Source organism: Suncus etruscus, chromosome 13 (assembly GCF_024139225.1).
Source record: "Suncus etruscus isolate mSunEtr1 chromosome 13, mSunEtr1.pri.cur, whole genome shotgun sequence".
Classification (NCBI taxonomy): domain Eukaryota; kingdom Metazoa; phylum Chordata; class Mammalia; order Eulipotyphla; family Soricidae; genus Suncus; species Suncus etruscus.
The window spans coordinates 37,911,840-37,932,305 of record NC_064860.1 but is presented as its reverse complement, the minus strand read 5'-3'; the positions used below and the strand labels follow the sequence as shown (position 1 = coordinate 37,932,305).

The 20,466-nt window shown below is 36.6% G+C and overlaps 1 protein-coding gene across 1 annotated transcript in view; it reads right to left on the bottom strand.

The window, feature by feature from the left end:
* ZBTB20 (zinc finger and BTB domain containing 20) overlaps window positions 1-19,021 on the bottom strand; it is a 135,245-nt gene extending 116,224 nt beyond the window's left edge. Inside the window, exon 1 of the mRNA XM_049785767.1 lies at window positions 18,963-19,021. The gene's annotated coding sequence lies outside the window, so the exon portion shown is untranslated. The remainder of the gene's footprint in view (window positions 1-18,962) is intronic.
* Between the last annotated feature and the right edge of the window lie 1,445 nt (window positions 19,022-20,466).

Sequence of the window (20,466 nt, the reverse complement as noted above, 5' to 3'; positions counted from 1 at the left end):
TTAGCAGAGTGAATCACTTTTATCATTTGCCAACATGTCATAGGGAAAAAAAACAAAACAAAACCCCCAAATTAAAACTCCTGGCTCTACAAGCGTTCCTATCAACCACCTGAAGTTTGGCTTGGTTACATATTATTTGAATATCTGACAATCTTACAAAAAAGTCTAGTTGGAATAAAGAGTTTTTTATTTATGCTCGCTCCTATAGTTAAAAATCACCTCTTCCTACATAACAATGTGCCCAGGGAACTCTTTCACTGCCAGCAACTCCTCTGAACACACTGAAAAGTCAGAATTTGGGGCCTATACACTGACTAACGTTACCAGCTGTGAGGCGGCTTGAACATCAGTAATATGATATTTCCCACTACAATTTGATTTGGTTAAAATGTGTTTGAAGTTCACCCTTTTATTAACTAAAATTACCACCTCCTGTAACTGGAGGGCCCTGGAGAGAAGGCTGCTAGTGCAATCCAACCTCCCACCCGCCATCAGTGCATTTCCTGGCAACAAATACTATTAAATTGATAACTACAGAAATAGGTCAAAATGTCTTTTCAATAGTTGCTAATGTTCTCCTAATGCTCCTTCGCCTCCCTTTGATTCTCCTGCTAACATTTGCTCTCACGTTGCAGCAGCAACAACTAGTAAAGAAAAATGACTAGGAGGTAGAGAAGCCCACTGCTGTGTATGGAGGTGTTTTTAGGCGGTCCCTGAATTACAATATCGAAAAGTTAAACCTCCCTGGGGGCCAAAGGCCCCAGACTCAGCTTCACCAGCGAGTTTGATGACAAGGGAATAAAATTCTGTGTAACATCTGATCCTTCTTACTTTCCTCTGTTAAAAGAGGAAATTCAAGAAGACTGATTATTCAAATTTTTAAAATGCCGAGTTCACAGGAGGTAGGAGCCTTGACTAAGGGAAAGGCCATCAGGTTTTGTAAAACATATTTACCCTATTTCCATAAGTACTAGGGATTGGTTATCTATGAGAAAAACTTATTTTCATGTAAAAAAGGATACTGTAGCCTATTTGTATAAGAGAGAAGACTCTCCACCAGCATTGCTGATTTGATTATTAACTGTGTATGCTGACATTTCTCCTTACTTCCCAAGAAAGAAATACTGCTTTCCTAAGTTTATACTATGTATGTTACCAAGAGAAAGAAGTATAGGTGAGTGGGTCTAGCTTCTCAAAACGTAGCTGTAGCTAGGGAGACTAGTTTGACAGCCAGCTCTTGGGGCAAAGGCAAAGAGCCTCTGCTTATGAAAGAGGAGCATTCACATAAAGTACATTTCAATTTCCAAGGCTTCTAAGATGCAAACATCCACAGGGGGTGGGTTACTTAAGTCATTGTCATCCTGCCTCAAGGCTTGAATCACTTCCACCCTAAAAAAATGTAGTTTTAGGGGTTGGGAAAATGGGGGGGGGGGGAGAATGGAGACAGAAGAGGTAGGAGGAGGTAATTAGATAAACACCATAACCCATAACCTTGCTCTAGAGGCAGGGGAGAGGAGAAAGAAGTTGGTGAGCACAGCCAAGAACTCAATCTCCTTTTGCACCCTGTGCCTGATGGAGCTGATGGTGAACCACTAAAAATATCTTTAGAGAGATGCCATGTTTTATGAGTCATGTTTGTGACCATTCTGCTATGCTGTGGTTGTACTATTGCTGAATAGGTGGTGGGCACTGAATTAAAAAATTTGCAAACTTTCCACTACCTGGTTTAAGTTAGGGTAGGCTAATTAAATCTCTTAAAATTTAAACTCACAAGGATTAGACAAACCGGTCTCTCTTCATTATATCCTATTCTCCTTCTTTCACAGAGTGGGGAGAAAAGATGTATAAAAGCTTCTAGGAGAAGGTGAGGCACATACATAAAAGAAGGAATACTTCCTTCCTAGTTTCTATTATGAATGTGGGTCTTGATATGTGGTAGTTCTCTCTGGATCTTTCCAACAATCCTGCAGATATCATTAGCATAATGATTCAGAAAGTCTGAGAGCTTAAGGTAGTCAGCTAGTCAGGGTCTTTCTCAATACCTCCCTAAACACACATTGTCCCCTGCCCTGAATTCCTCTCTTTCTAGAATATTTCCATCCTTTCCTAGTTATAGTTTTTTTTTAAAGGGCCAGCCATCTAGAAGATATTCATTCAGAATGTGGGGGATGTCCTAAGGCATCAAGCATAGTTGTTAGGAGTTAGGAGGCCTTAGATTTTTTTGAGTAATATTTATTTCTTACAAAATATCACTTTTGATAGGCTTCTCTCTCTCTCTCTCTCCTCTCTCTCTCTCTCTCTCTCTCTCTCTCTCTCTCTCTCTCTCTCAAGATCTAATCCAGAACTCATAATTCCGTCACTCAAACTCACCAAACAGGTGGTGGGGTTTGTGTCTATGCACCAAACTTAGCAAGAATTCTTATCGTGAGATGTTTTATGTATTTTGAAAAGAGAAACACATAGGTACTTATGTCACTTTGAAAAAAGGCGTAAGAGAGGATTGTTAAAAATAGGAGAGGAGAAAGCCATAGAATATAGCTGAAGCTATGGAGGTAGGGTAAGACAGGCAAGGTCATTACAAAAACAACTGTTGGATACACTTAAACATTTGTTCAGATAGTGGGTGAGAAGTCAAAAAGAATTTACAAGATAATCGTTTTTCACTTCTATTTAATGGTGGAAGTCTATTTTAACTATCCAATACAGGGCAAAAACGTACCCCCACAACTACTTCTCCTTGCAAACAAGTATCTGGCTGAGACAACCATCAAATTTCTGGTTACAGAACAAGACCATCTTGATGATAATTGTCTTATGGTGTATGAGAGGAGGAGGAAGAAGAAAAGGGCTCTTCTGAACAGTATTACATGGACATGAAACTTCAGAGTTTACCTCAGGAATTAGCTTTTGACTTAGGGTCATTTTCTCTCTGAGAAAACACGTGACTGATACCTTTATTTGACATGCCCGAGAAAGATAAATTCCAGAAAAATAAACTACAGAATTGGTGGGGCTAACAGTAAAGTGTAAATGTGAAAGAACTTAAAGAATGGTTAGGAATTTCAAAAGGGAAACAGAAAACATTAAATAAAACACTGGGGCTTTCAAAACAAGAGGTCCTGGGCAGCTGCTTAGGCTGTAAACAGGAAGAGGCTCCAGAATTGAGAAATTGATTTTGACCCAAACATTTTGGGTACTAAAGTCACCAAGACTAAACTGAAGAAAGATGGTCCCACCACTCTCAATCTCTTAGTCCTATATTCTGAGGCAGGGAAAGACACAAATCAATTCTATAACAAGAATCAGAAAAATCTACAATAAATCTGCAGTGCATGTTTTCTCAGTTGCTACTGCATTGACTTCTAGTATATTTGTCAGAGACACTGGTCCCTACTTCTTCTCAAGTTAAATCCAACCAGAATATCAATGTATTGAAAGAGAAGCCAACTTTCTGAAAACATACATTTAAAAAAACAAAACAAAACAAAACAAAAAAACGGTTTCCTGGCTGTAATTCCTGTTCCTCTTTCTTTCTCACCTTATCGAGAGGTCTTGGGCCTGTGCAAACCGGCTCAGACTTACAGGTGAATTACCACAATAACTCTTTTCAGTTTGGGGGAAAAAAATAGAAGAAATAGGAGAACCTGGTCCTAGCCCAGCAGAAATGCACTCTTTTCACTCACAGTAATGCTTGTTCTCTTTCTTGCCTCTTATTATGCTAAGTTGGAACTATGACTACACTCTCTATGGAAGCTAAGTTTCCTTTTTCTGGATGCCTGAAATGAACCAAAAAAAAAAAAAAGCTATTAGAAGGTAATGGTCATGTATAAAAAAATAATCCCATTATTTCTCTTCATCTGCTCTCCTCTTGTCATTATCACTCCACCAAGATCTGCATATAGACAATAGAGATTAAATAGCCATGATGACATCAAAAGAATAACAGCAGTACAAGACAGATGGACTGACCTCTTTTTACTGATCTTAGGAATTTATAAATATATATATATATATATATATACTGAGCCTGATTCTTATTGGGATAGACTAGTGGGTGGGCAGGAGTCTAGAATGTTTATATAAGCCGATGCTTATCCCATAGTTATTTTACACTTTAGTTACATTTATTCTTACTCTCCCATTTCTCCCTTAACCCCCACAGTCAAAATTATACTTTGATACCAGACCAATCACTGAATGCTTGATTTAGTTTTTCAAAAGCTATCTATTAGAGAACCTAATCTTTCATTTTACTAATAGGCATGTATTGCTTTGAGCAAGACCACCAGGGTCCAAAATAGATGAAAATGTGTTTGCATGTATACAATTCTGCTTAGATTTTAAAAAACTTCCAATTCATAGAAATCATATAGGCTTAGCCATTGTTTCAAAGTGTTTTAACAACTGGTAATTAGCATAGACTATCCAAATATAATAAAGTGATTGACTATAAAAGATGCATATATAAAACCTTAATACTTTTGTTTTAAAATCATTCTTTGTGGCTGTAAATAGCTAGATATAATATATATATATATATATATATATATATATGTACACAACCAGCCTTAGAAACTGCTGTGAAGTAGAGGAGGAGAGATGGTTTTCTATTTATCTGATAAATATACTATTACATAGACAGGTTAAATTATTTGTCTTGTAAGGAAGAGTGGAGTTGAGGAGAAAAGACACCTATCACATTTTTTTCCATGGTATACTATTTAGGAACTGGGTAACCATTATTGTTTTTGAGCTACCTGATTTAAATTTTAGGGCAAATTTCCAGAAAATATGTTCACCTCTTTCTCTGTCTTTCTCTCTTTCTCTGCCTCTCTATCTCTGTTTTTGTCTCTGTCTCTCCCTTTTCCTCTTATATTCTTAATTTCTTTGAGATTATTATGAACTATTCTTATATTCATATGTGGCTCCAAATTTGTCCTGGCTCTTCATGGACTCTAGTGGCTTTAGGCCTTAGGAATGCATACAAAAATAAGACACCCTGGAATGTAATAATGATAGATTGATAGATAACATCAGAATAGTTCATTTGTTACCATATATACTGGTAAAAGTGAATTTGGAATGTCCCTTTCATAAGAGCTAGTTCATTGTCTGGAATGATATAATAGGAAGCAAAGGCCTTTCTCAGGCAGCACCAACACATCCATATCATGCTTTTTCCCAGAGATCTCAGACTAGGGTTAGGGCTTTCAATGATAATGTTCAGTGAGTTACTTCAACTTGGAATTCTTCTCTGTTGTGTATTAGAATTGCAGCATATCCACGTTCCTGGTATTTGACTTTATTTTGGTGCACATTTGCATGTCATTTGTGTAATGCATTTACTTTTTAAAAATGGGCCTATTCTTTAGAATATTTTGATAATATTTTATATGACTTACTATCTATTTTTTGGTTTATTTTTGTGAATAAAAATTCTAGATTTCTTGCTTCTTGTCATGCTTCTGGTTAATATTTCCCAATGTCACCTGGCAAATGCTTTGGAAATATAATTTCATTTTAATAAATCCTAAACCAAACATAATTGTGAAAGAAAACCAATGGAGGAAAAATAACACAAAGAATTTTGAAGCTAAACACAATAGTTCCTTAATTCTGCCACTTTACTCATTTCTATCAGAATGTAACATTGCCAGCAAATTAGTTAGCCATATTATAAATTTTTAAGTGAAGGAACAAAATCATAAGTTTCTCTTTTGGATGAGCATTATCCCAGTACTATAAGAGAACCTGAGTAGTGTGGTGTGGTGTGGTGTTTGTGTATGTGTGTGAGTGTGTGTGTGTGTTTCAGTTATTTCTCAAAAAATATTTTTATTTTCAAATCACTTCAAGAAAGCAGTTCCTTAGATTTTTCTAGGAATGTTCCAGCTCCCATCTGTACCTATAAGGGCTAGTACTCAGAATTTCAAACAGAAGCATGACAAGGAACAAAAATCTAGGTACCCAGTCTGTTGTTGCTATTCAGACATGGACTGTATATGTTTGGAGACGACACACAGTGGAATAGGAAAGGACACAGAGCTCTGTCATACCAGAACATTTATTGTAAGGAACTAGTTATGCTGCAACTGCTTTGCTCTTTTATATTCTAGGCAACACACCGGTGAGTATAATTCATAATGAACATATTCAACATTTTCTCCATCAGTTCAATACATTATTCATAAATATTAGAGATGGAAAAGACTTAGTAGATTGCTGAGCCCAAGCCTCTCTGTACTTTCCTATCCCCCAACTGTTGATGTTCACTTAAAAAAACAAAAACAATAACAAATCACACAAGAAAAGCAACAATTTCATAAGCTTTACAAGTTAAAAGGAAACAGTATTCAGGGAGTAGAAGTCCAAGCAAGGCTTTTCCATCCCTCTTCTGGGGTTCACTGAAGACTAAGAGCTGCTCTTTGCTATGAAGAGAGGCCAAGAAGGGAAATACTGATTTCACCTCTTGAGAATCATAGTTTAAGGCAAAGCCAAAGAGTCAGTACCATGTCCTTAGCCAAATGCTTACTGTCTCTATGACCTAAAGTAGACTTAGGCATTCATCTCTCAGTTCAGAATTTGAGATGCAGATGATAATGACAGAAAAGAAAAATGTATAAATGAATAGAGAGTTAAAACTACGAAAGAAAGCTCCCGGGATTATCTGTACTATCAAGATAGGAAAACTTTGCAGATGCTACTGTCTCTCTAGAGGAATAAATGCTTGCATTTTAATATTCTCAGCAGCTGGTTCCTGTTGAATGCCATCAGGATGATTCAGCCACCCACCAGGAACACCAGGAACAGCAAGTGCACACATAGAAATCTGCAAAACTTTCTTTTCTTGATGCCAACACCATTACTCTGGCAAAATCAAAACCCTTTATTGAATTACCAGTTCAACTGAATGTAACCTTGTTCCCCTCAAAAATACCAGCTCAATTGCAAGTACATGGAACTTCTGGCTGATTAAAATGCAACATTCTTCCTAACTTGAGCACATCCTGCTGTCAGCCTCTCCTGGGCCATGGCCATGTGAGCTGTCTTTTAAAACTATTCTCACTATTCACTGTAACTTTAAAGACCAGCAAGATCCCTTGTATGGTGCCCTACTTATACTTGAACCTATAATTTTCACGTTATATTTCTATTTTGTCACATAGAAGTTTTTCATTTTCAAACCATGTCAGAAAAATAGAGGGATGTTTAGACAAACTGTATTGACCATTATCCTCTTAATATAGAATTACCAAGTCAGACTATAATAAGACAACAATTTTTATACTTGCTCCCTTCTTGAGACATAGCAGTTAGGTAAAAAAAAAAAGTGGGAAGAAAATGTCAAAGATGACTAGCTATCAAAAATGTCTTGCCTCATTTTCATGTCTCCAATGTAAAATCTAAAAACATTCAACACATATTCGGGTGATCTCAAGAGCCATGAAAATATATAGCTGGAGAGGGAATCTATAAATGTAATGAATACACAATTGGCTTATAACAGATACAACTAAAATTAAATTTGATATCTTGACCTGCTCTCTAAAGTGAAAGTTTCTAGTTCAGACAGCAGATAGTGGTGTCACAAGCTCATTAATCAGAACCAGAACTACAAGCTATCACTTCTGTGGCTGCAGTAAGGAGCAATTCTAAGTGGTTGGTGAGTCTTTAGAGAACGTAAGAGGAAATACGATAGTGACAGTCTACAATGAATGGTGTTTGAAGTACACATATATTGATACTGGCAATGAATAACCCCCCCCCCCCCAACACAGTTTTTCTTTTCTTTTTTAAGAAAAAAACTTTTAGGAATAACTTAAGGATTTGTGAAAGGAAGTAAGAGGCCCTATAGACTTGCATTAAAAGCATGCATGCTTATTCAGTTCCTATTATATAAAAGGTGTTGTGCTTTTTTTGCTTGAGGAGATATTGAATGCAATTAGATGAACCTGTGATTTTTGGAAGAATATTAAAAAAAACACAGAAGCAAGAGAATAATAATCATAATAGAAGTAGGAGTAACAACAACAATGATATTGAATTATTTGTATGCGCTAGTTCTGGTGCTAAGTACCTCCTATAAATTGTCTTCTGGAGTTCTTATACTATCTCCTCAATGTAGTTATCATTTTTATACTTATATTTATAAAAAGTAAAATTCAATGACATTAAGTGCAATGTTCAAATTATGCAGCCTTGTTCCCTACAATATAGGCAAAAATGCCAAAGGCTCATCTATACATATATGACAATATGACATTGTAGAATAAAAGAGACTGGATTTGCTTCTATTTGGAAACACCAGAAGAAAGGAACAGGTTTGCAAAAGTAGGGTGTATGGGTAGGTGAAAAAGCAGTTATCCAATTTATATTGTGTTTAAACTTGTTAAGTCAGCTCTCTCTGATTAAATACAACTCACATTTTGGGGGTATAGGAAAGTAAGATAAATGATCTACACAGGAAGGTTTCTAGAAAGTTTGTTTGCAAAAGGTTTTTATGATTACAATTTAGGCTTTTTTGATGGAGGTTGGATAAGAAATGAGATATAAGAGTATCTTATAGGGATATAGGGGCAGGGGAACAGTGTTAACACTAGATAGAATCTAGGAAGTATAAAATCTGGTTGCATTTTCTTTCACTCTCTACAAAGCCTTTTATCCTTACACATATATACCTCAGCTCCATCTAAGGTGGGGTTATTAATACAGAAATAGGAACTCTGAGAGCTCAGTTCCTTTGCTCCATTTTTCAATTACTTCTGAAGTAGTATAAATCTCTTTTAGGGGTCAGACCTGTGGGGTGGGAAATAAAAAACTAGAGTTCTCATATGATTTGACAATTTGCTTTTCTCATTTAGAGAAAGTTTTGTCAGTTTTTCTGCTTAAAATGTTAAATTATGTGGGATATAAAATTTTAGATTGCTCTAGAATAAGACAGATGTTAAGGCACTTGCCTAGCATATGGCTGACCCAAGTTTGATCCCAGCACCATACATGATCTCCTTAATGCTACCTGAACCACAGACTCCTGAGCACAGAGCAGTAAGTAAACCCTAAGATTGCTGGATTAATCTCCCAAACAATTAAACAAACAAAAGCCAGCAAAATGAAACAAAATTTCTTATTGTCAAAGTGGATGGCTTAAGGTAAAATGGCATCTCTTGTTAATTCTTTTATGAAAATTTTTCTGGGAGCTTCTCCTTGTGGGTCTCTGAACCACGAGGACCACATCAAACTGTGCAGGGTTATGGAGTGCAGGGATTGAACCAAAAAAGGTACACCTCTAGAGCAACATTCCTGGCCCCAAACAGACTGTTAATTTCTCTGCCCCTCTGGATAAAAATAAAACCTCCTGATTTTCTGTAATTTCTGCCTCTCTCTCACATTTAGAACATGTAGCTCACAGAATTTACCATCGAGCACAAAGTCAAGATGAATGTGGGGACCTTTAGGTGTGTTTTTATTTTTATTTTTAAAGTTTTACTTTTGAATTATGTTTTCATTACAAGTGATAGTAAAATACATATTTTGTTTTTTTAAAATTTGACATGATTAGTTTCCAAATATTCCAATAGTCTTTTCTGGAGAGTTCACCCATATTGAGATGTCTAAGACCCCTTCAAGCTCTGAGATGCAATGATTATGACATTTGCTTTGACGACACTTAAAGCAGAGCTTTACAACCTCAAATATTAGCATAAAAAGTTGCTCTAACAATTACATTTATATGAATCTTAAAGCAGATGTGCATAACAGCTCTTAACAACCATTATCACACTGGACGGCCAAAGCTTCAGAGAAGTTGTTAAAATTCTCTGCAAAAGTGAACTTCATAGTTAATTATATCCTATAGGGAAAATTTCTATCTTCTTTCAAATTGATCAGCTCTTTTCTTCTTTTGGATATCTGTTTACTTTGCACAGAGCCTCCAATAAATAACTTTACTCATTCATTAGCTCCCACTCTGTCTTAGCTTCTGTGTCTCACCCCTCTGTCCTTGTCCACTGAGTTGACTCTTACTGATGTAATCTCACATGCTTCTTTGTAGTTACATTCGTCATAGTGCTCATTAGAATTATCACCATTCCTCCTGTACCTTAGGTCAAGGAAATTAAATGTGCTTATGCAGTTTGTTGTCATTTTTTTCCAGTTAAGATTTCTTCATCCAGGATAGTTTAATTTTATATGATCAATGAATAGCCAGCTAGTCAAAATGACTTTGGAAAACGTGGAAAAATGTCACTCCTAGGGCAACATATTTAAGTTTCTATTGGTTTTTGCAAATCGAGACAGCAGCATTTCACTGACTTCAAATGCACAGGTTTGCAGTAGATTCTTGTCAATTTAGTCATTCAAACTGTTAAGTCAATAAGTATGAAACATATATGATCTGTATTTATATATGTTAAAGTAAAAGTGCCTTAATTGTAATCTAAACCAAAAAAACTATAAAGTAACAGTTTAATTCATTGGGCCATTCTAAATATTTCTTAACTTTTGCTTTTCCTATGGCTATGTATGAATAAATACACCCACAATAGTCTAAATCTGGAAATTTTTGTTTGAGCTCTGAAAATAACCTAAATAGGGTTGAGAATTTGATATCTAATCATTGCTTTATATTAATGCTCACAATGTCACCTTAAAATATATATATTCATTTATTTTAATGTTCAATCAAAAGTGTAAGATGTCAGGTCTGGGAATGGTTAACAAATCATTCTCTCCTGGTTATTTTTGGCTTTAAGTATATTGATCATTTTATCATTTTCTTGTTTTAAACTGCTTTAAACACAGCACAAATGTTATTCTCATCATGCCAGAAATGGGTTTGGAATTGATTTTGAGTTTCCATCAATTTTACTCTTTGCTCTCTGTGAGAAGTTTTTTGCTTGCTCAAATGCAAAAGGATAGTTTTGTTCTAAAGATGTCACACAGTTTAACATTCAGAGATTCTTAGCTGGACAAATACACTCACATTTTCTACTTTTCCAAAGAATAAAAATCACTGAACTCATTTCCATGTACTTTATAAAAATTAGTGAGAAATCATTTATATGAATGCAACTTTAAGGGTCTCAGCCTGCTTTCTCTTCATGTAAGTGTTCAACAAAAGCATGTATCTTCTGAGCAGCCTGTCTGATTGGCCAGGTTGGCACTGTTTCAGTGTTTGGCCTACAGCGGCTGCTTAGGAATAATTTTGTCTCATCCTCTCTATTTTCCTGAACTGTATTGGACTCAGACACGTGGTAGGGAAAGGAAATCCAAGTCCGTTAAACGCTATTTCTTTTAGTGCTAAAGCCAAGCTTAGTTCTACTTTGGCCAAACCATCTTATCAAGATTAAACAAGAGATATTCGTAGTATCTATGAGAAGACTTTCCATTTAAATAAAATAATTTATTACATACTACATATATTTTAAAATCCTTCCACCTGAAAATGGGAAGGGGCATTATTGAGCTTCTATCGATCCTGAAAATAGCACACTGTGACATAAAATTTGTGGCAGTTATTTATTTCAATGCATTTAAAAAGATATAAACAAATAGTTCTTTCCATATTAAAACAGATATCAGAGATCTATTTCAGTTATTACTGTAAATATTTTGGCTTCTATAAAAGCACCTTACTAACACAACTGCATTACCCTCCTCTGCACTCTCACAATTGAGAATTTGTAATATTTCAGCCAGGTTCTCAAGATTAATTGACTGAAACAATTACACCATAGTATTATGATTCCTTTGCAGAATCAAATGAGAGATCGGAACAGTTCAAGAATTAGAAGAGTTGCAACAAATAGAACCCCAAATCTCTCTCTTCTATATATTTTCCATACTTATAGTAATAGCTACTGTTATAGTAACTACTGAAAATTAACTTTACATGCAAGAATACCAATAAGCATAGGTAACAGTCCATTTCCTACTCCATTTTTACTTTTCTTTGGTGCTATGTTTCTTTTATTTTAAAACAAATGCTTCACCACTTTTTGAAAAGTAACCAGAAATTGCTTCTCCAACTATCCATGTCTTTGATTTTATATGTGTAGTGTGACACACCTTGAAACAGAGAGGCCTACTAAATAGAGTGGGATGTTAACTTAATTTAAATACAGACTTAGGGGGAAGAGCTCCATCTACTGAATCAGTTAGATCACAGTTGTACCCTAGAGTCATCATTCACTACTTTCAATCTCGAAGGTGAGGGAGAGAAAAGTTACAGACCAACAGTTTAGAGTCTGATGCCATTTGACCACACACACACATACACACACACACACACACACACACACACACACACACACACACACACACACACACACACACACACACACCACACACTTTCCACAAATCCTTGGCCTTCCCAATCCTCAAAGCTTTAGGTGTTTCACTATAAAAGAAAAGTGAACTTCTTTACTTTTTGAAGCATTCCTGGAAAGAGGTAGAAAGCTGTTGGTTATTGAAGTAAAACTCCCAGATAGCTCAAGAAAAAGTGACAGAAAGTTCACTCTACCAGACAGGCTGAACAGCACAGGTAAGAAGCAAAGAGGAGAGGCAGCCTACTTACTTCTGCCTTGCATCAGTGCTGGGAAAGTCTGCATTCATCTAGAATCAGTTTTTCTGGGCTCTCCCCAGCTGCACAGTGCTGTTGTGGCATTGGGAATTTGCTGTGGCTTCATGAGATTATGGGGATATATTTCAGCCAAAAGAATCACAAACAAAATTCAGGAGAGAATAAAGTATAAAAACAGCTGATCTTACTAGAGAAGCTCTTGGCAATTTTCTACATATGCTACAATTTTCTTGGTATTTCCAAATCGTCTGATCATAAAAATTACGAGATCATGTTTATCACTGTTATTTTTTCAGGGTTGTTCATTTAAGGGACGGTATAGTCAAGGTAAATAAATAGGTTGGATGAAGTAATGTACATCCTTACTAAGTAAGAAGAAGTAATTCCTTGTACTTATTTAAGAGCTTACTAGAATTCACAAGTTTAAAAAAGTTTCTTTAGAACACTGAAGACATATAGAAATTATATATAGGAAAATATAAAAAATATACAGGTGAACATAGCTAAAGTCTATATGAAATAAGTCAAACTTTTAATGGAACAAGACAAATAGTATCTAAATATAACTGAACAGTAATAGAACTGCATAAAATTCAGGACATGTACAATTTAGAAAAAATGCTTTATAAATTAAGATAAACAATTAGACTAAAACTAGATAATAATGATAATAAGTATATATAATGAGTTAATAATCATATACACTTAAAATAATTAGAGGATAGACTCAATTAATTAGATTTTAAATTAAAGGAAGTAATATAATATAATAAATAAAATCTGTATTAACACCTATTCTTTTTCATGCAAGAATAGAACATAAAAGTACAGTTGTATGTGTCCATGGACATGTTTGAATATGTATATATATATGTGAACAAAGTATTATTGACACTAAAAAGTGATAGACTGCACAGAAATAAAAACTTTGAATTATTTTAAAGTGACCATCTAAAATAGCATCACCTTGGAATTTAAAAAAAAATCCATTTAGGTATCAGATTCTGTTTTAAAGCATGAAAGGAAACAAATCATAAAAACATTTCATATTAATATGTATTTTAAAAATTATTTGCCTTTTTTAGAATAGTTATCTAAAACGGCTAACTGGATTTTCTTCAAGCTTTTTCAAAATAGCTAGGAGAAATTTCACCTCAAAATGAAATTTATTTGGTTAGTTATAGAGGCTTGATAAAAATATTTTTTCCTCCCAAACTATAACAAACAGCTAATAAATAAATATATTCTGGCAAGAATCGATAAGAATTGCAAAGACTTAGAGGGTCACCGCAGACTTGAGAAAGGTAACCAAGTGAGGAAACATCAAATAAAGAGAAAGAATATAAAGCACTCTGACAAAAGGGAAAGCGTTAACAATTACTGACAATAAGATATATACTTTTAACAGTTATGATAGCAACTAAACAAGCAAAACAACCCCAAACAACTAGAAATATACATCCTCAGAAGAAGACTATCATAGTAAGCAAGAAGAAAACATACTTCTTTATTATTTCTTTTGGAAGCCTGACTTAAAAAAAAAGATACATGTGTTCCTTTTCTGTTTTATTATAGGCCCACCTCGATTTAGCTTTTGATTCCAGATGAGAGCAGGCATGTTCAGACTAGCATCTTTGCTCTATAAGTAGAGCTGCTGGCTATCCCTTCACTGGCAAATTCTCATATCCCCAAATTTATACACAATAGATACCTTTAAAAATCTGTAAAATTTCTACTTTAACCAAATATCTCAGAGTTATTTTTTTCCTCTTGATTTACTCATTACTATTAAGCCAAAAAAAAATTAAGATAGACAACTCCTATAAGAAAGGAAAGTTGAATTGTACTTACCCTAAGTACAATGTGCAAGCCTCAATGGAAAGGCTTAATGGGGTATCAACTTTTGCTCTATGATTTTTAGAAGGGAGTCCAGGTTTAAACTCAGCTCTTAGCCTTTTCCCTTCTGGAAAACTGAGTAGAATCATTGAAGGTAGCTCTGAGAAAGATCATACATATCAATAGCCTTACCTGTGGCCATTCAGAAGACTGCACTTTGGTGTGTGTTTAAAACTATGCATAAAGTCAGAGACAGCGCATGCTCAGCAGGCAATTTAAAAATATTTATAACATAGTTGTTTCAAAAACAAATTTCCTCAAACAAAGCAAAACTCACATTTCTTATCCACGCCAAGTTTAATGTTCTGAAACAAAGCTGTTTTGGAGTTTTCCGCTGGGGAAAAGGGCTTCTAATATTTTTTGTTGAACGAAAAATAGTTCTCCCTTCCCTTTTGGGTACTCTTAAAGGAATAAATTTCCATCTAAGTTTCAACAAAATTCAGATCTGGCTAAGATAAGGCATTAGAAATAGACGATCTGCAAAAAATAATTTTAGGGAAGATAAAAGAAACTAAAAATTATACAATTGAAGAAAAGGGATATCAGAACCTTCAAGTCTATTTTGCTTGCTACTATACAAAAATATTTTCATAAATATAGGATGTTATGTATAGACAAGATATACTGATGCAAGCAATATATAACAAATCACTGGCATTTTCGATGAAACTACTTCTCAGTTACTAATTAAAATATGAAAAGCCCGCAAAACTGAATAAGAAATGCATCAAAAATTTAGGATTACCCAGTAAGAATGTTAGTGCAGTTCTTTTTCACATTGCAGGCCTGGAAAGAAGGTAATCATCCATCAATTGGTTACATTTTAACTTCTGCTAAGCAAAATTCTGATTTAATATTGGACTAATTACAGCAGACTATCCCTGGCTAGAGATTTCTATTTCTCCTCCTTGAATATCCCTATGCATTCCATTTTACCATCTATCACCAAACCCTGTGTGAACCACAGAACTCCCAGATCCGATTTTAATCTTTCCAACTCAATTCTCAAGTCTCTGAATGACTTTCAGTCCTTGTTCTACTTTACTGGGGGTGCTCTGCTGGCCTCACAAATTCTCCACAGAAACATTACTCGCTATCTCTGATGCTTTCAAAATTAGCAGAGGGTGCCAAAAAAAAAAATCAATGATTACAAAAGTTTATTAAAGTGAAACAAGGAGTACAGATTTAAGAAGTTGGTTCTACTTTAATTTCTTTTGCAACTCAGCACAGGTGTTTCTTAACTTGTTCCACTGTGCATCTTGTTAAGGGGGAATGGTTAGGTGAAGATATGGGAGTGGGCCCAGGGGCCGACCAGGAAGAACCCAGGGGCTCTAGCCTAAAGTGTTAATGGATGCATTTAAAAATAGACCCCCAAAAAAGCCTAAAGTGAGATTTCTTTTTTGGCAAATGATTAAACCAGTATGCTGAAATAATCAAAGCTTTGTCCTTAAATAAAGCATCAAGTGAACAGAACAAAAACGAAGATAAAAATTGCACACACAAATGTATGTGTGCACACACACTTTCTCACACACATGCATAGATACACAAAACTAGCGGTGAGGGGAGAAGGAAATTAAATAAAAGAAAACAAACAGAGTCCTAACAGGCCATTCTCCGAAAAGGAATCTAAATAAAAAGTCATATGATATCTGATAGTGCAGGACACGTCGCCAAGAACTGGAGCGGATTGCCTACAGGAAGAAAGGGCTAGTGTATTCCAGCTCAAAGAGCTTTTCTTTCCTCCTCCTGTATTTTTTTCCCCTTTTCTCCTCTACTGTGAATGTGTTACTCTCAGGTCAGATCCACGAAGAATCCCAAAATGACAGCTATCACCTTTCACTGTTCTTAGCCGCACAGTTAGTTGATAGGAGCTGCCTGAGTTGGGATCAAGAGGGGCTAGTACAGCATTCACTAACAGCCTCTTATCATAGCCCCCTCTGCCCCTTTCACAGACTTCTTGAGTCACCCAGAAATGGACCCTCCATCCCAAAAGCTAATGCAAGAAACCAAACAAAAACCCAAAATCCACAAGCAATAGCCTACAGCAACAAAAGAGTTCAGGGGGGAAAAACATCAGAAACAAATCCAAAAAATGGGGGAAATAAATAAGGCTCTTGCCTTCAATTTAAAACTTTCTTAAAGAGCAAGTTTCTTTCCTGTTATTTGGATGACTTCTTTTTATAAATCCCTTCTCATTAAGCACTCATTAGAACATTAGCAATTTTACAATACAGAAAAGTCTGAAGGCAACAGAAGGATTTTCCTAAAGAAAATGCATAACTGCGAGAAGTCAGCTACCCTAGGAAATTTTAGGTTTGCTAGGAGTTCACCTGATTGTCATGCTTTTCATCGAGTTTAAGTGCAGACATCGACCACCTAGTTCTTGTTATTTTTCTGAGGGTCATTACTGAGGCAACACATACACAGTAAGGATTCCCCGAAAAGACTCCTTGTTATCAAGTTACTTCAGACATAAGGCGCTCACACCTCCCAGTCAGAAGGCTTTACTGACTAGACATTACACTCTGCACTGATATGTTTTATATTCTTAAGAAGCAATTATATAAATGCAGGCTAAATAGATGGAGAAATGTCTCTATCTATGTTTTGCCTATAGTTTCCCTCCCCAGGGACAGGAATAGATTATATTTTCAGTGACTGGAAATAGAGAAAAGAAGTTTCTGAAGCTGAAAACAACTGTTGTAGCTGTTTTCCATTTAGTCAAACATTTATCTGTAGTTAGTTCCTATGTAGAATCTATAATTTAGGATTGGGGTGCTTGTAAATTCCCCCCCTTGATCAATTTTACTTCATTATATATCTTTAAAAGATTTCCAAGTGATAATTGCAATATAAACACGTTCAGAGGAGAACTTTTGGAAAGAAAACATCATCTTGAATTCATAATTCAAGACTATTAATACGAAGATATAAACATACAGCACAGAAAAAAGATGGAATGTTTACCACATTTTGCACATACAGTTGACACGCTAATTTCTCTTTTCTTTTGTTGGAGCATTAATTTGGAAATGATCAACATTCTGGAATGTCTGTTACAAGCACAAATCCATGGGAAATATATACATGCATAAGAACACAAAACTACAAGGCAATCAGAACCATTGAAAAATCTGTCTAGACTATATTTCACTTGAACTAGAGTATCATGCACAGGACAAGTGATCTCTCTGGGGGTTTTGTCATTTATGTAATTAGACAGAAATAAAAATAAAGATACAAATATCGGGTCCCTTAGTAGCTTAATAGCTGACAAGTGACACACGCGATACCTTTTTAAACAGACGGAGGCAAAAACTTGTGAGATCGAATGAACTAACAAACTCCTTTGGTATTTTGGGAACCCAATTCCATAATTAACTTTTTACCCGAGTGGCAAAAGTATATGGAGCTACCACTAAGTCGATTACTTGGCTGACTCCTGCTCTCTCTTCCACAGGTTTTTGGGGCCCCAGAAGGGGTAAAGAGATGGTGAGAGAAGATACATCCTGAACAACTTTTATTGTGAGTATGAAAAAAAGCACAGAGTGAGCATAAGAGCAGTTGGATTTATAAAGATTAAAAGAGGAGAAAAGAGCAACATATTTAACTTAATTAGTCTTTTTTCCTCTGAATTTTTATGTATATATATTAGAGTGATGGGGAGAAAAGATAACTGGGTTTCTTTTGAATGTCTTTGTGTCTTTATAGAGTGAATGTTCTGTTCCTGTCCCTTTCTTTTTAGGCTAAAAACTAATAAAAATAGAAAAACATATATCAGACATTAAGCTCACTCCCCCCACCCCTTCCCTTTGTAAAGAACTCTTTGTTCTCTAGTGAAAATGCAGAAAAATCCCCGGGCAGCTACTCCCTGAAACAAGTGCAAAACACTTAGAGGCTTTTGGGCTGGCTGGGAGCCAGGAACCCTCCCGCTGTCTGGTTAGAAGAGGAAAAAAGAGAGAGAGAGTGAGAGAGAGAGAGGGAGAGAGAGGGGAAGAGAGATTGGGGGGGCAGAGAGAGAGAGGAAGAGAAAGCAAAAGAGCGATAGAAGGGAAGAAAAGAAGGAGAGGAGAGACGGAGAGAGAGAAAAAAGAGAAATTAGAGCTTCCTTTAATAGATATAGGAAGCAGCGGTTTTTTTCCTTTCTGTTTTTTTTTTTCTTCTTCTTCTTCAAAACTGGCGGTCAAGCGTTAAGTAACTCCCTTCCAAATCCACCTGCTAGAAATGAACTTGGGTAACCCCCCAGGGGTGCACAAAGACAGGGAAGACAGTAACACACTCCGTACTCTTTCCCACCCCCCCGTTGTACTGTTTCCATTCTTTCTGTTTCCAGACACAAATGCCCACAGATCTCTCACGCCACCCCCCTTTGCCCCCCAACAACAAACACGCGAAATACATGCTCCCTTAGTCTCCTAAAAAAAAAAAAAAAGGCTTTTCCATCTCGGTTGCGACACAGTGATAAGGGGTAGCGAACATCTCATACCTGGTGTGAATGCTTATCAGTCAGGAGTTCTCCTTTTCCCAAGACAGGGAACTGTCTCCTTCCAAATTTATTAGAACCTCCTCCACTGCCTCTTTGAAAAACCTTCTTTGTCACCCTCTCCCAAGTCCCGATACTTCTTTAAAAAAAAAATGGCTTCGGAGCTCCTTCTATTCTTGATATTGATTCTCTCTCTCTCCCCCCACCCCTCCTCCTCTCTCCTGTCTGTGTCTCTTCTGAGTGGTCTATTGATAAGTCCCTGGAGGCACTGGGTCAGCCTGCCCGTAGGAAACCAGACACAATGCACAAATCTCCGAGTGCCATTCTGCCATCAGCAAGCAGACCACGTTTAGGAGAGAGAGAGGGAAAAAAAAAACAGTAGAGCAAGAGACAGAGAGAGAGAGAGAGAGAGAGAGAGAGAGAGAGAGAGAGAGAGAGAGAGAGAGAGAGAGAGAGAGAGAGAGCAACCAAGGGAGGGAGTAACAGGGTGGGGGGAGAGAGAGGGAGAGAGGGAAGAGAGAGAGGGAGAGAGAGAGGAAGGGAGAGAGAGAGGGGCAGAGAGAGAGAAGAGAGAGGAGAGACACGGAAGGAGAGTGAGTGTGAGAAAAGGACTGATTGGAACAGGAGGGAGGGAGAGAGAAAGGGAGAGGGAGAGAGAGAGCAAGCGAGAGGGAGAGCGACACTGCCAGTCAGGTTAATCATCCCTACTTTAATTAGCTGTTCGGCTTAGACATAAAACAATTGAATTTGAATGATCTGTCAGCAGGCTCGGCTGAACCAAAGGGGAAAAGCGAATATTACAAAAAAGACTGTTGGTGTGTTCTGATAAGCAATACTGCTCGTACTGACAAATCCTCAAAGGGGGAACTATTAAAACTTACAACTAAACAAAAAAGTGCAAATACAAATGGCACTAGATAGAGGTCTTTTTAAAAAATGGATTTTTTCTCTCCTAGTTTTATGAACGGCAGATATTTATGCGTCGGTACCAACATATTAGGGGTCTGTATGCAATGTGTGAAAGTTTATTAACGATGGTCTTAGAATGTAGCAGACAGATGCTGCAGAGAACAAGACAGGTACAGTCAGATGTCGAGTCTAGATCTTGGAGGGAGATGGATGCTGGAAGAAGAGGCAGCGCACCGTGGCAAGAGATCAGCACAAAGTCGTTGGGCAGACAGGCAGACAGATTTTAGGCACAGCATGATCTCGTCTAAAAAGGCAAAAGTTCTGATGCAATAATAGGTGCAAAACAATCCATCCATCCTCCTCTCCCGGGAGCACTCCAAGGTACAGTTAAAATGGATTAATCTTTGTGACAAACAGAGCTGGCAAAGCAGACTATGGCAGACACGAAAGGCGATTTGCAGACCTGGAGATTATCAAAACTGGGAAAAGCCAAAAAGATAAATCTCAGCCAACCCCCTAAGATCACAGATGAGGAAACTGAGGCCCAGGATCAGAGAGATAGTATGGTCGACAGTGGGACCTGGGCTCCCATGGCCCA